Source organism: Monopterus albus, unplaced genomic scaffold (genome assembly GCF_001952655.1).
Source record: "Monopterus albus unplaced genomic scaffold, M_albus_1.0 scaffold50.1, whole genome shotgun sequence".
Classification (NCBI taxonomy): domain Eukaryota; kingdom Metazoa; phylum Chordata; class Actinopteri; order Synbranchiformes; family Synbranchidae; genus Monopterus; species Monopterus albus.
In genome coordinates this window covers 3,700,216-3,715,144 of record NW_018127930.1, presented here as the reverse complement: position 1 = coordinate 3,715,144, position 14,929 = coordinate 3,700,216, and the positions used below count along the sequence as shown (strand labels likewise).

Here is a 14,929-nt window from a genome sequence, read left to right as displayed (position 1 = left end):
GCTGCTTTCATTTAAAATAACTGCTACATTGAAATGGTGTTTCATTTGTCCAATGGAGTTAATTTGTTCTGCAACATTTCATTGTGCCTTTGTGACCAAACCTACATCACAGTTGGTTTGGCAGCTCACCTCTGTAATCATCATCAAATGGTGACCACCTGAGCCTCCAGCTACCTAAAATCAATTTGCTGCTACAGACCCAAAATACTGTATGTGCTGCCAAGCCTCTGCATCAACTGCTTTTTACAGATGTGAAAGGCATCACACATAGAAGTCAGAATAAGCTTCCTGCCCATGACTTGTACTATAATGCTCACTGTGACTGTCAGAAGAATAAGAAGATATGCTTTTGCATGAAGAGATAGATGTGTGTATGAATGACACACAAACTACACAGTAGATGGCAAAACCACACTTTTTTTAAATTGATGGTATAGTATGAGAGCTGTAGCAAATAGGCCTGTGTTCTCTCCACTGCCGTGTCACTTGTGTCACAGCCAAGAGCCTTTATTTGTCTGGTCTTGTGCTCCCTTCACAAGCTTTACCACAGTGCCACACAAACAGATAAGACACTACATAAGCCTAACTAAATCACACACTTATCCACCTTAGAAAAAAAAAGGCTAATTAGGAGATTTCCAACAGGCCATGAAAACAGCAGGGTAAGATGGCAACTGACCTGGATTAAACACAACAGCCTGGCAGGGTGACAGATCATCAGATCTCTGCGCACAGGCAACAAGAAGTACACAACAACAACAGGAACTACAGATATGACACTAAGATGAAATGCATGAATAATGCAAATACTGAATCTTCAGGAGGCATTGGAAACAGAGCAAGTGTCACAACTGCACTGTCTTTCATGCACATCGTTGACATTTACTTTTACCATGATGATGGTAGCCAGAGCTTGTGAGTAAAATCTCAACCATTGCTTAACAAAAAATATTAGTTCCAAAAGATATAAGACATGTTTTTCTACTAGTACTGAGTACTAGCACTAGTGCTGGTACCTAGTCATGCAGAATCTTTTACATTCGGAAAGCTGAAAAGCAACAAATCCTACTTGAAACAATGGTCTTGGTAACCTGGATAATAAACAAATATTGATGTGAACAGGTTTCATTGAATTAACAGTCCTTTAAAAATGGTTGGCAGCAAAAATTTCCGAAGAAAAAGCTTCAGAAGCTTGGCACTGAAAACATAAATTAGCTACAGTACATGGTTAAATACCACACTAAGTTTATTTAGTTTATTATGACTTGATAATATTAATTACTCTAATCTCTGGTGGGAAATTCACAACCTACCCAGAAGTGTGCAAGCTACTTCAAAGAAACTTTAGCTCTACTATATTAACTGTGATGTACATAATTATACACCAATAATTATAGGCCAATAACATGTTATACATTAATGCAAACTGTGCCATTCTGCATAATGAGTACTTGTAAGTTTATTAATGTGAGTATATTTTATGCTAATACGTTTGTATGTTTACTTAAGTAACAATTTGAATGCAGGACTTTTATTTGTAAGAGTATTTTTACACTGTGGTATTGCTACATTTACTGAAGTAATCAATGTGAGTACTTCTTCCACCACTTCTCTAAATTATGTCCCATAGACACAAATCAGAGGGAGACACGTGAACAATGTGGATTTAAATATATGGGAGTCATCAGTATGACCAGTCCTTTTATTTTACTAAACTTGTCAGATAAAGTAATTCTGATAACAAGAACTCATAGTTGAAGGAACATGAGAGAATTCAGGACATGCTTTGTAAAAGAAGACAAACTGTGTCAATGAAATGCAGATATATACTGGCTTCAAAGGGAGAATACTGTGTGTTTCTGAGTGTGTGTGTGTGTGTGTGTGTGTGACAGAGAGAGAGAGAGCAAGCACAGATTTCAAAGTTAAATGGAAATAGTCTGCACCAACACAGCTTGGCATTTCAGGAATCATACTGTACTACACAGCTAAGATAAAGCCACTCTGACAGCATTAACACCAGTTCTGTTTTATTTTATTTTTTAAGTATTGTTGTAGCCTTGAGCTTTATGCTGTTAAACATAGCAACAATTCAGCTGCTGCATAAAGTGGTAGTCATGTATTCATATAAAACAGTTACTGAGCATGTTCATATTACCCTGTAATAATGGAGGTAGCAAGACTTTTATTCTCACAAAACAGCCTTATAGCCTTCCAACCCAGCCTTTATTTCAACTACATCAGTGCATCTCCACAAGCACCACCTTCCTTCTTTCCATAAGTACTTCCAAGTACTCCTCAAAAGAACTCCATTAAGTGAGACTGTCTCATTACATTATAGGCACTCAGTGAATTACTTTCCTTATTCCCCTTCCAGCTTAAACCCTTCCCCTATCCTGCTGCGACTGCTGCAGCCACCACACTACCACCTCATCTCACATCACACATCCCAGTCCACCTCAGCTCTGCTCACAACTCCCTGCCCAGGTCCACTGAATTAATTAATTGGTATTAACTCCTAACCATTTCAGTGAATTCTATCAAATTGTCAGGGTATAAATCTGGCCTCGTGTAGACTGTGTGTGTGTGTGTGTGTGTGTGTGTGTGTGTGTGTATATATATATATATATATGTGTATGGTGTGCCCTTGGTATTGCTCACATTATGGGGACTGAAATCTATTAACACACTCACACTGTGGGGACTCAGCCATCCTCATGGGGACCAGAGGCTGGTCTCCACCATGTAAAGCATTGGATTTTAGAGTGACAACATGGTTTAAGGTTAGGGTTGGATTTAGGGTTAGGCAAGTAAGAGCTGTATGTTAGTCTCTATGAAATTTTTTTTTTATGTTACAGAGTGAGGACATTTTGGCCGGTCCCCACTTTGTGAAACACCTTTTTGAAGATTAAGACTTGGTTTTAGGGTTCATGTTAGAATGTTTAGGTTAGGTGTTAGGGTAAGGGTTATGGTTGGGCATTTAGTTATATGGTTCAGGCTAGGGTAAGGGGCTAGAGAATGCATTACTTCAGTGGGTGTTTTTACAAAGTGTGTGTGTGTGTGTGTGTGTGTGTGTGTGTTAACACACACACATTATGGGGACTTATCCTTCCTTGTGGGGACCAGACGCTAGTAATCACTGAATTTTAGGGTGGCCACATGGTTTAAGGTTAGGTGAAGTACTACTATCTTGACGATTCTCCCGATTTTGTCTTATTCAAAATGATTTGATATTGATCTTGTGAATGTGGAGAGAATGAGACAGAAAAAGAGTTAAAGAAAACTACACAATATAAGGGGAGATACTGAACCAGTACTTCTGACTGTTTGAAGTGCAGCTGTTTAAAGATTGTGATGTTGAGGGATGCATAAATATCAGTTGACCTGGCTTGGCTTGTTGAACAAAGTCATAAACTCCTTTTGCTCTTGTGTCTATTTCTGTAAACAACAAATGTTATTGATATTCACCGGCTGTTCAAGTTGCAAGGTAATGTACAGCTGGCTAATAAGGAATGCTGTTCACCTTTTGTTGTGCCTCTCAGCATTAAGAAAATAGTTTTTTTGAGGGTGGAGACAGCAAAATATGTAAATGGATTACATCTGTTCAGGTTTACTAAACAACTAACTAGACACTTCAATTTGTTGTTCAAATGTTCAAAAATATGTGGTTAAGGTGGAAATGAATGATGTTAAGTTGGGAGCTTATCAAACAGGAGAAAGTCCTTTTTCACAAAGTGAAAGCATCGCCAGGCAAAATCTTCTGTCAGTATCTGTCACTATCACTTAAATACTAATCCAGACTCTTTTGCTGCTGTTAGTCAACAGAAAAATCCTCTCCCTGTCTGTTAGTTTAGTGTCTACAAGGATTTTTAAGAAAATTACAGAAACAATGACTTTGGTGTGACAAAATTACAATTTAAACTACAATAAAACGTGAACATCATGATTTATTTATCCATCATTTGGTTGGAGCCTGGAAAACATGAGGGATATTGTTGAAATGTTGATTTTAGGCTGAACTATTTGCAGCTTGTGACTTCTGCATAAATTTGGAGAAACTGGTACCAGTTAGTTTTGAAAAATGACATTGTCATGCAAAGCATCTCAGCATAGCTACCAATTTCTATCACCCCAATTTCAGCATCTTTATACTAAAGAATTATGCATTAAAATTGACCATTTTAGTTATCAGCATTCATGTGTACCATAGTTTGGACTTATTTTATTTATTTATGTACTGCCCTGAAAACTGCAACCTCAGATCATAAGAAGCTCCTGACAGCTTCCAAGCCCAGTCTGAAGACACTCTCTTCATTTGGATATGCAGGAAGGGTGCAAAAATGCAGGCTCTCATTCGCTAAATCTGTAGCTTTCTGGACTTGTTGAGCTTATAATTTACATATCCAGCTGAATGGGAACCCAGTGACGTTATAAGGAAACGCATAGATCTAATGGGCACAAATCTGCTCCTGGTTCCATCAACCACAAAGTGGAGCACAGAGTGAGGTATAGTATATGGTCACATCACTGTGCACCAGGTAGCTGGAAAACACCAGGAGATTTGAAAGAGAAAAGAAGCCCAACAATTATAAATTATGTATTTCAGTTTATGACAGAAGAGGGCACCGACAATTATCCTCCTTTTGAGAAGAAGACATGTAAGAACCTGGTGTTCAAGAGGGGTATAGGGTGCAGGAACCTGTTTTACAGTTTTGTGATCCATAACTGGAAACCTTTATGTTATGTAAGAGTTAACTGTCATGACATTGGAAGGTCACTAGCAAACAAGGTCAACATTGAAGATAAGCCTTCAGCACAACCTAAGGGCACAATGCCCAAAGTTGCACATCAATGGTACCTTTATCTCCATAAGAAAACCATGTCTCACACTCAAACCAATTGTGTGTGAAAGCCTTAGTTGCCGCAGGCACATTCTTAACTGCATATTGTATACTGCAGCTCCTACCTGTCAGAATGCATTAAAAATCCCCATGCTGCACTGGTGGATAGATATTTACATCTCTGTCCTCAGTATGGGCATGTGCTTCAACTGACAATGACTGGCATCCTGCCTCTTCCTGGGTCTTTAGCTCTGTATGGTTGAACACTCTCTAGGGTGACCTTAGATTCTTAAGATGGCTTTTGAGGGGCTTCCTCTTTTTTTTGTGCATGTGTGATTATTATATTGTAAGTGTAGATTTAAAAGATGACATTCAAATAATTTGTTATTATATAATATCTACTTTTAGTATATTTTTCTGTTTAGTGACACCTCTGTGTGCACAAACATCTGTGGATACTATCTTTCTACATTACTTCCTCACAACAGCTTTAATTTGTTAGAAGAGTCAACAGTGAACCTTAAAAAAGCCCCAAACCCTGTAAATTTATTTTTACAGTGCCTCTTAGAAGTTGTGTTCCTTTTTGCATTCATGCTTTTATAAGCACCTAAGGAGGCAGTAGCAGTGCCACAGGCAGACAATGCTAATACCTCCCTGGGCTTTAGAAGCATTACTGTTCAAAAGTCTGCAGCTTTCCAAGCCAAACACTTTGATCCTCTCAAGTCACCATATTGTGGCACATAGAAGCTTAAAAAGTGAAGAGGAGGTGCAACATACTCCCACTAAAATATTGCTTAGCCTTTACTTTTCTCACATTCTCATTGATGTTCAGTATTTTTTATGTCCCCTAGGAATTATTATGTTGGGAATTGTTAGTTACTGTATCATTCTGAGATTAAAGTTCTCTATTGTCTCCCTCTATGGATATCACACTGAACTTCAAAAAATATTAGATTTTTTTTCATGTATTTTTAATATTATTGTCATTGGTTTCTATTCTTCAGTAACTTTGTTTTCAGTATGTACAATATATGTTTGTCTATATTGCATTGATAGGCTCACTATTCACTTTGGTCAATTTTTGAAACAAACTAAAATGGAGTTTCTCGAAATAACTTTTATTACTCTTTTCTTTGTCTAGTCCCTCTGGTCCCCTTTGTAGAAGTCTAGAGATATACTTACAATACATTAGGTTGTAGCACATATTTGATGTAAAGGTTAAGTATTTATGCTGTTGAAACTGTTTTAGTATCACCCTGTCTTCACTTATACATATTGCTTAATAAGAGAGCAGATAAAAGTTGTATTTACAAAGGTAATGATGATTTGTAAAACATTTCCCATATAATAACTGTAAACTATGTATGGATCAGAAAGTAATGGTACAGATGGTTAACATAATGATGATTGGAATTCAGTTAGTAAAGTTATCTAATTCTCCAAACTGTAGATGTAGTAGTAGTAGTAGTGTTGATAATGGAGACAGTATTAGCAGTTAGAGTAGCAGTGGTGGTTGTTCAGTACTTGTGTTTTATACCCAGGCATTTCTCACTTGTCTGTGGTTTGTTATGTTTTGAACCCTATATCCTCTGCCAACTGTGACTCTATGTACATGCATGTGCAAGAATGTACATGTATCAGAATCAGTTTTATTTGGCCTGGTGTGATGGACACATGAGGAATTTGACTCAGGTACATTGGCTCTCAATGTGCAAACAGTAAACCAGCATAAGGCTGTGTAATGTAACAAAATTATGTATGTGTATTATGTATGTGTGTTTGTGTGCATCTCTGTGTGGGTGAGCGCTGCCTTTGAAATGCATAGTGCTCTAGTATGCCGGGGCAGTCAGCACAGATGTTTCTCAGTGGGCATCAATGACACGGACCCACCAGTCAGGTTTTTCTGCAGAGCAATGTGCATGGACATGTCTGAGGGGGTGTGAAGCTAAGCACCATCAGTTTGTTTCCAGACAGCACATCCTGAGAGGAAGACTTCCCAGCTGCATGTGTAAGGGTGTGTGTGTGTCCTTTTGTGTGTCAGTGTAATAGACTTATGTGTATGTAGTAGGACGCATCTGTCTGTGTATTAACATCTGTGGTAATTAACATAATCAAAGGCTGCATGAAAGAATGTTGGTGTTTGGAAATCAGAAATTTTGCATAACAACATCCTCTTTTAAGGCAAAGCAAAGCAAAACAAACAAGCAAAATAAAACTTTGTCAAGTTCAAATTTTGTGTCCCTGCATTACTGTTCTACTTTCTCTTGATATACTGTAAGTCAAACCTTCGGTATATATAAAGGGCACTTTTAGTTATCAACATTTATCTTCTTCCTCTTCCTGTAAAATATTCTTAATGACCGATCTTTACGGTATATCTGTACATTATTTGCAGGATTTGGGGTGATCGCCTCGTCCTGCATCTCATACACAGTAAAAACCACCATAGGCATTTTTAGGTTATGGCTCCTCGTAGCAGAGTGAATGATGGATCAGGGTTGTGCATTGAAAAGTAAACTGGCAAAAACCTTAACCATTTATATTTCTAAAAGTGCCAGGATTGTAATTGAAGTGGCTAAAATTGATTCATTTCCCTGAATGATCCACTCCATTTTTTTTTTTTACTGAAACTATTCCCTGTCCTCATATCCTATTTCACCTGGAGATATATCAAATTAAGTAATAAAATAGATAGAAATGCTTTAAATGCTGTGTCACAGTGTCTTTAATCCAGCATCTGTTGATTAGGATTAAAGAGCCCCCTAGGACAATACAGTACTATTCATGGAGTCATAAAGGGTCAGTTAACTTCCGAGGCAGACTGCACAACCTTGACATTCCCTTGTAGAGCTGTGTGTGAAAATGAGCCCATATGTCCACATTTTAAACTAATAGATTCTCTAAACAAGCCGTTAGCCTCCCACTAATTCCTTAATGACTGGAGGTCCCTTTATGTGCAGTGACTCTTGATTACAGGTCTCTGACACAACACACACACACACGCACAGAAAGCACGCTAACAAATACATATACAGTTCCATTCTGAAAGCTGGTTTAAAGAAAAAAAAAAGCGAGAGAAGACTGAGTAAAGGCAGAAGGAGAGAGCTGCATTGAAGCCCCCTTCATGCTCCGATAGGTGCCCATGGTTGGTTCATCACAACCTCCTCCCACTCTACGGTATGTACAGTAACAGAGCTTCTGCAGACTATGGCAAATGAGCCGTGAAATGTTACTCAATGCTCAACACGTTCTTCAGCCCAGTTTGCTTTCCCACACACATCCAGCACAACACACAATTACCACAACTAATGTAGACGGGGGCTGAGAATCTGCAGAACAGTGGAAATGAGACAGAAAGCTTGCAGTGTACAGTATGTGCTCACTGTTGTTACAGTTTGTTTTGCAGATTCCTATTGTTGTAACTTCTGTCCATACAAATTATATCTGCACCCAGCAACTATTATCATTGTTAATTATTGTTTCAATTGTTAAGTCTGTAAATTGTCAATTTGAGAAACTAGAAGGTGATTTATTTTTTTTTACCTATTTTCATGAAAAGGTCAAGATTTATTTTTCTCTACTAAACAAGTGACCAGATGCAAATATTTACATGGCGCTGTAAGGCCTAGTTTTGTGTATGCAACATTTACAACCGATTAAAAAAAGAAAAAAGTATTGGAAGGCCAGTAACAAAAACTCTAGCGACACACCTACCTGTTCTCCTCTATGTCAAATTGCACCTGCTACATGATTTTGGTTTTAGTGTAGCATTTTCTACCATATTACACACCAGTTCTTTCAACAACAACAAACCAAAAAAATGTCCACCACCTTGCTCAGGCATGGGTAAACTAAGGCCCATGGGCCACGTTTCCCCTAGTAGATGGTAGATCACTGCATCATTCATCAGGAATCTCTGTGTAAGTCTGTATTGCAGCTTAATCATATCGTGAATCCAGTTGTAAAACTTGTTAACTTTATAGGAGCAAGGGGACTTCAGCTCATTACCTTCCTGGAGGAAACTGATGCAGATCAGATGGACTTACTTTACCACTCTCCTGTCCATCACAGAAGATACTGGCGTTGTTTGGCTTGACCTATGTATGTGAGCAGACATTCAGCATCATGAACATCAACAAAGCCAGTCACAGATCCATGTTAACTGACCAACACCTCAGATCTATCCTGAGAATAGGCACAACAAAACTAACTCCAAACTTTGATGCACTGGCGAAAAAGGAAGACCAACAACATTGTTCCCACTGACACTGAAGGTTTATTCCTCTGTGTTATGAAAAACAAATGCATTCGGAGAATAATTTGTACAATAAGCTTTGCATATTCATGCCTTTACCTGTTAAAGGCCAAAACCTTCAATGCAAGGGGTTTTATATGTCATTTATATTAATTCATACAAACACTCCATCCTTCCGCTCCCGGCCCGGCCCCTTTGTCAAATTTTAGGACCCATCATGGCCCGTGAGTCAAAAAGTTGCCCACCCCTGACCTAGCTCATACTTGTGGCATAAATACAATTGTGTATATCAGTCTTCATATCTGTGAAGTAAATGTGAATTAACATCCCTTATTAGATGAAATAATACATATTAACTAATCACAGAAACCCATAGTAGCTTGATCATTTGTTTATGGTGAGTAAGAAGAATTCAGGAAACATTTTGCATTAACTCGTACATTGAATCTTTATGAGTCACACATTAGTTAAACATTACTTAATTATATGATTTGTAAAGTGTTGCTGTTTTAGCCAAGTGTGTGAACCCCCCATCAGAGATTAAACATCATATTATTTATATTATTTCCCAAGTACAGTAACTTTTTAATTCTGCTCTTTAAAGTGAGTCCAAACACACAATCCATCACTGATGTTTTATCTGGGTGGTGCAATATACTGTACTTTATTATACTATACTGTACTTTAGCCCACTATAGTAGGCTCCTTATATAGCTATATGATCTATGGTCTTATCTATATAATACATGCAAATGATCAGGGCACACTGATGTTACCATGGTTTAACAGACAAATTTCATCTGCCTCCAGCTCTGCTTACACAGCAACTTTCCACCCATAACAATGTGTCAAAGTGCATATTAAGAAGGCAGAATGACAGGTTGTATCAAAGGACAGTATTTTGTTGTAGTTTTCTGCTGTCCCATAATCAGTTCAAAGTTCACAAATCTCTTAGGTACTCCTTCTCATCACAGCAGCACTTGCAGTGTGTCTATGTAATGAGCACGACCCAACATAAATGCTGTGTGGCCAACTTAGCTTTACAGTGGGAGCATCAGTTGCACTTTAATCAGGGATACTGGGATGGAGTATGCGGGCCAAGGGTTTTAAAGACCTGACTAATAAGACATATCAAAGGGAGCTGGGCAGCAGCCAGAAGTAATATGCAGACCTTCTCCCTATCTGCTTCCTATCCTGCCCCAGCACACAATGCATTAACAGCACTTTGAAACACATGGCCTTTTAACAATGCTGGATGTTCACTGATTGAAACAAACAATGCATAGCATTGCAATGCAACATGTGGTCTTCATAGAGAATCATTTGGCCCCTCTTTCTTGCAGCTCTTTGGATTTTCCACTCTCGCCTGACTGTTTTAGATGCTGGAATAAGGTCAGGAACATTACTTTTAAAAACTGTTTTCTTAAACTCAACATAAAGTGTGTTTAATTACCATTTGCCAAAATGCAACTTCTAAAGCACTCCTTGGTCTCTGGATGATTTCCTTAGTACAAAGGCCACCAGTGGTGTCTGCTAGACATCTTGATATGGAGAGCATCTGTCAGTAAAAAAATAAATCATTTAAATAAAAAAATTAAGAAGTAAAATACATTTAAAAATGGAGAGAATGTTTATCCCTACACTAACAGAGAGTGAGAGTAGTGGTTTGATGCCTGACTGGTGCAGCAATAGTTTCAATTATTCAAATTTATTAAACACTGAAAAGAATCTTCCTGGTTCACAAAATCTTGTGTATCTGATTTACAAAAGTTGGATTTAGATATAACCTATCCAATAATTAGAGCTGGTACTCTAAAGTTGCTTACATTTGGTGTGTTTTTTACAAAGGCAGAATCATTGCTCCTAATTTAAATTAAAGCGATAACACCAACTTATTTGGCAGTAATTATGATCGATTGTGGAGAATGGCATTAATGAGGAGGCATATGTTTTCATCTGAAAAGATAATTAGCCATAGGGCTCAAATAATCACAGGAAAATCCAGGTCGTTGCCGGCAGTCCCTAAAGGGACAGTTTTGTATGCAATCACGGCAGAGCAAATCCTTCAAGGCAGAACTTTTTCAGTGAGAAACCTTGGCCAGACAGTTTATTTGAGGCCAGAACATCTCTACTCTGAATATCAATAGCATTAAGAAGCAATGCAAATGGAACAAAACACTAAGAAGAATTTGTGGCAAACCTTTTTGATAGCCTTACCATTGTTTGACAAGAAGTGTAGTGTAAAACCTGTCTCATCATTTACATACAAGAAAGGTAATTCCCCAGCTAATACTATTTATGGTGTAATATTATAACTATGACTGTAATTCTGTCCATTCTCTACATACAGTATGAGGCTTGCTGCATGTTTCTCTATCAGGGAAGAGGGATCCATGTAGTGAGGTTTTGTTTGAGGAGGCTTTTCCCCCCTTAGTCACAAACTACCATAACATATGCTGACTTATGTATTGTTGTTGCACCATGACAATATCTCATAGGCTACTGTAAATTAAGAGAAAACAAGGATTTGGAAATAATTCCGACTGATGGTTGAATAAGCACTCATTTTCCTTTGTTAGTTTACTCTGTTGTTCTGCTTGTAATGCACACTGAAAACAGAGCAAAACATGTTGCTGTAAGCAGAGACAAGTAAACAGTGAATAACAAGACCAATGGAACCACAGTAAACCTTGTGAGGTGACTGTTTAGCAAATGGTAATTAAAACCGCCTCAAATCCCTGATAAATATTTCATCAGGTGGCTCTTTGTGATTGCTATTGTAATGGAGCAACAATATTCAAATTGCCTTTAGTGAAATTACTGCAGTACCCCTATCTGCACCCACAATCCACCCACCCACTTGCCCTCCCTCCCACACACATACTTTGCACACCACACAAATGGCACTATCTATGTGTCCTGTGCACATACTATAGTCTAGACACTCTCACACATGGAGTAATGGTACTTATACATATGCATGGTATTTATTTTTAAGTAATCAATGGCATATATTTTCACAGACAATAAGACAGTACTGGGACACTGGCTTCTTTTAATATTATGCTTCTATTTTTATCATATTTTACAGCAATAGCTAAATCAGAGCAAATTCATATAAAACAAAAACTGTGTAACACTGATTTGATTCGTTTTTTTACACAATACTACAAACAGCACCGGACTCGCTACAGTCACAAGAAAAAGTAATGGCACTGTTTATAATTTCCTTGTTTTCTGCATAAATTGGCCATGAAATGTGATCTGATCTTCATCAAGTCACAAATATCAACAAACACAGTATTCTAAGCTGATAAAACACAACCAGTCGTGATCTTTCATGTCTTTACTGAACACACTCATTAAACATACAAAGTGATAGTGGAAAACGTAATGGCAAAACTAGGCTTTTGATGTTGCTCTACATCAACTGGAGTCAGGTGTTAGCAAACCTGGAGTCAAATCAATGAAACAAGGATGGAGGTGTGGTTTAGAATTACCTTGACTTATAAAAACACTCACAGTGTCAGTTTGCTTTTCACAACCAACATCAGCTGATGTGAGCCAGGCCTTGCAAAAAAAGAGACCTCAGAAGATCTAAGATTGAGAGTTGTTGATTTGCATGTAGCTGGAAAGGGTTACAGAGTCATCTTAAAGACTTTAGATATTTATCAGTCCACAGTTATACATACTGTCTAAAAATGTAGATGATTTGATACTGTAGCTGCTCTCTATAAAAGCGAGCATCCAGCCAAGATCACTCCAAAAGCAGAACACAGAATGCACAATGAGGTAAAAATGAACCCTAGAGTAACAGCTAAAGACTTGAAGGATTTACTGGAGTTGGTTAACATCTCTGTTCATGAGTCAACCATATGCAAAATATTAAACAGGCATGGTATACACGGCAGAACACCACAGAGGAAACCATTGCTCTCCAAAAAAACACTGCAGTACACCTGACGTTTGCCAAAAACCACCTTGACTACGAAAGTGTCCTGTGGACAGATGAAACAGAGGTAGAATTGTTTGGGAAGAACACACAGCACTACATGTGGCATAAAAAAGAGAGCCACACACCAACATGGAAACATCATCCCAACAGTGAAGTACAGTGGAGGGAGAATCATGTTTTGGGGCCGTTTTGCTCCCTCTGCACCTGGACTGCTTGCCATTGTGGAGGGGAAAATGAATGTTTATCAATACAGGATAATGTCAGGGTGGCTGTCTGCAAGCTGAAGCTCAGACAGATTAAGCTGTGTGATGCAGCAGGACATAGGAGTAAATCTACTATAGAATAGCTTTGGAGGCACAAAACCTGCCTTTTGGAGTGGCCCGTCAGAGCCCAGACCTCAACCCAATATTATTTATTTTTTATGCAAGCAAATGCAAAGAACATGTCTAAAAAATAAAACAAATGGATAAATATATCATTATACAATATAAAAAAAATTGAAAGAAATTGATAAAATAAAACAGTTCAGTTTGTGCTTGCCCTTTTACCTCTTAACACTTTTTAAAATTGCAGTTCCAAAATTAAGAATTTACTTAGCAGATGAGGTTACACAGCCAAAATAGGGGGATCCAAAGGGATCTAAACCTGACAGAATTTTTTAATAGCAAAATGCTCCAGTCTGGTACATTCTGACCAAGTCTGTCCAAGCCTACAGCAATATATTTCCATACACTGTCAGCCTCTCTGTCACTGTCTACGCCTATGAGTTGTTTTCTTACCTTGTCTTATTTTTTTCTCTTTCCTTCATCTGTAACTCCCTCTGTCATCTTGTCCTTTCCCTGTTTCTGTTATAGGTTTACAAATGCACCAAAGAGTAAAAGAGAGTGAAAGTAATTAACAACGTATCATCCCTCTTCATCTATAGTATTGCATATTTCTGTATTCATTTGTTTAAACTAATTAAAACTAAATTAGTATGTTTTCAAAACTTCTACCTGTCTACTCTATATTTTGTTTTCTTGTTAGAAATGGAAATGTAACTTTATTCTTAACTTATTTTTGGAATCAAATGGCTTCTCACATCATACACTTTACTTTCTCATCAAATTAATTTTACCTAATCTTTGATCTTGATTAAGTTATTAAGAAACTGAAAAATCAAAGATGATAAAACATTAACAAAATACTTTGCACAGACAAAGAGATGCTGATGATAGATCTTCTGTTGAGTTTGTGACCTGTTAATGCAAAATCAAACTCCTTGTACCAGCTTTACAGTGGCATCCTTCCAAGGAAGAGGAGTGACTTCCTGTAAATGGCATTTTTACTTTGATTTTTCATTACTATTTTGTTTAAAGGTGTCAAGTCAGTGTGTTGTGTGAGAAGCTGCAGTTGCTTATTGGACATGAACCTTAAACCTCCAGCACAAATAATAAGAGCAATTATGTCACGCTGTTGAATTACGCAAAGTTTCAAGTTGACAGCGGTGTAGATATGGATGTACATTGTTGGCATGATTTAATTTTCTAAAGCCTGTCCTCCAGCTGACTAGCTGACTAATGAGCTGGCAGACTGCAGACACAACAGGCAGGTTGTTAAGAAACATCATATAGAAGACTGAGTCAAATTAACACACCTTGGTAGATGGCTTGTCTTTAAAAATATATTTTGGTTTTCAGACAATGGATACCTGAGCTGTGCCTTGTAGGCATTTTAGTCGAAGGTTTCCAGCCAAGTCGAGTGTCAGCCTTAGCTACTGGCGCACTCCAGAGTCCATCTTTGCTGATGGTGAGTGTCAGTTTGCGAGTGCGCAACTGACTGAATTTTGCTGTCTTTGCAAGTTTAGCAAATCAATTGATTTGATTTGATTTGATTTGATTT

General features: G+C 37.8%; 1 protein-coding gene across 2 annotated transcripts in view; it reads right to left on the bottom strand.

The window, feature by feature from the left end:
• Nucleotides 1-14,929, bottom strand: part of LOC109960802 (leucine-rich repeat transmembrane neuronal protein 4) — a 101,434-nt gene that overhangs the window by 5,899 nt on the left and 80,606 nt on the right. The gene's annotated exons all lie outside the window — the stretch shown is intronic.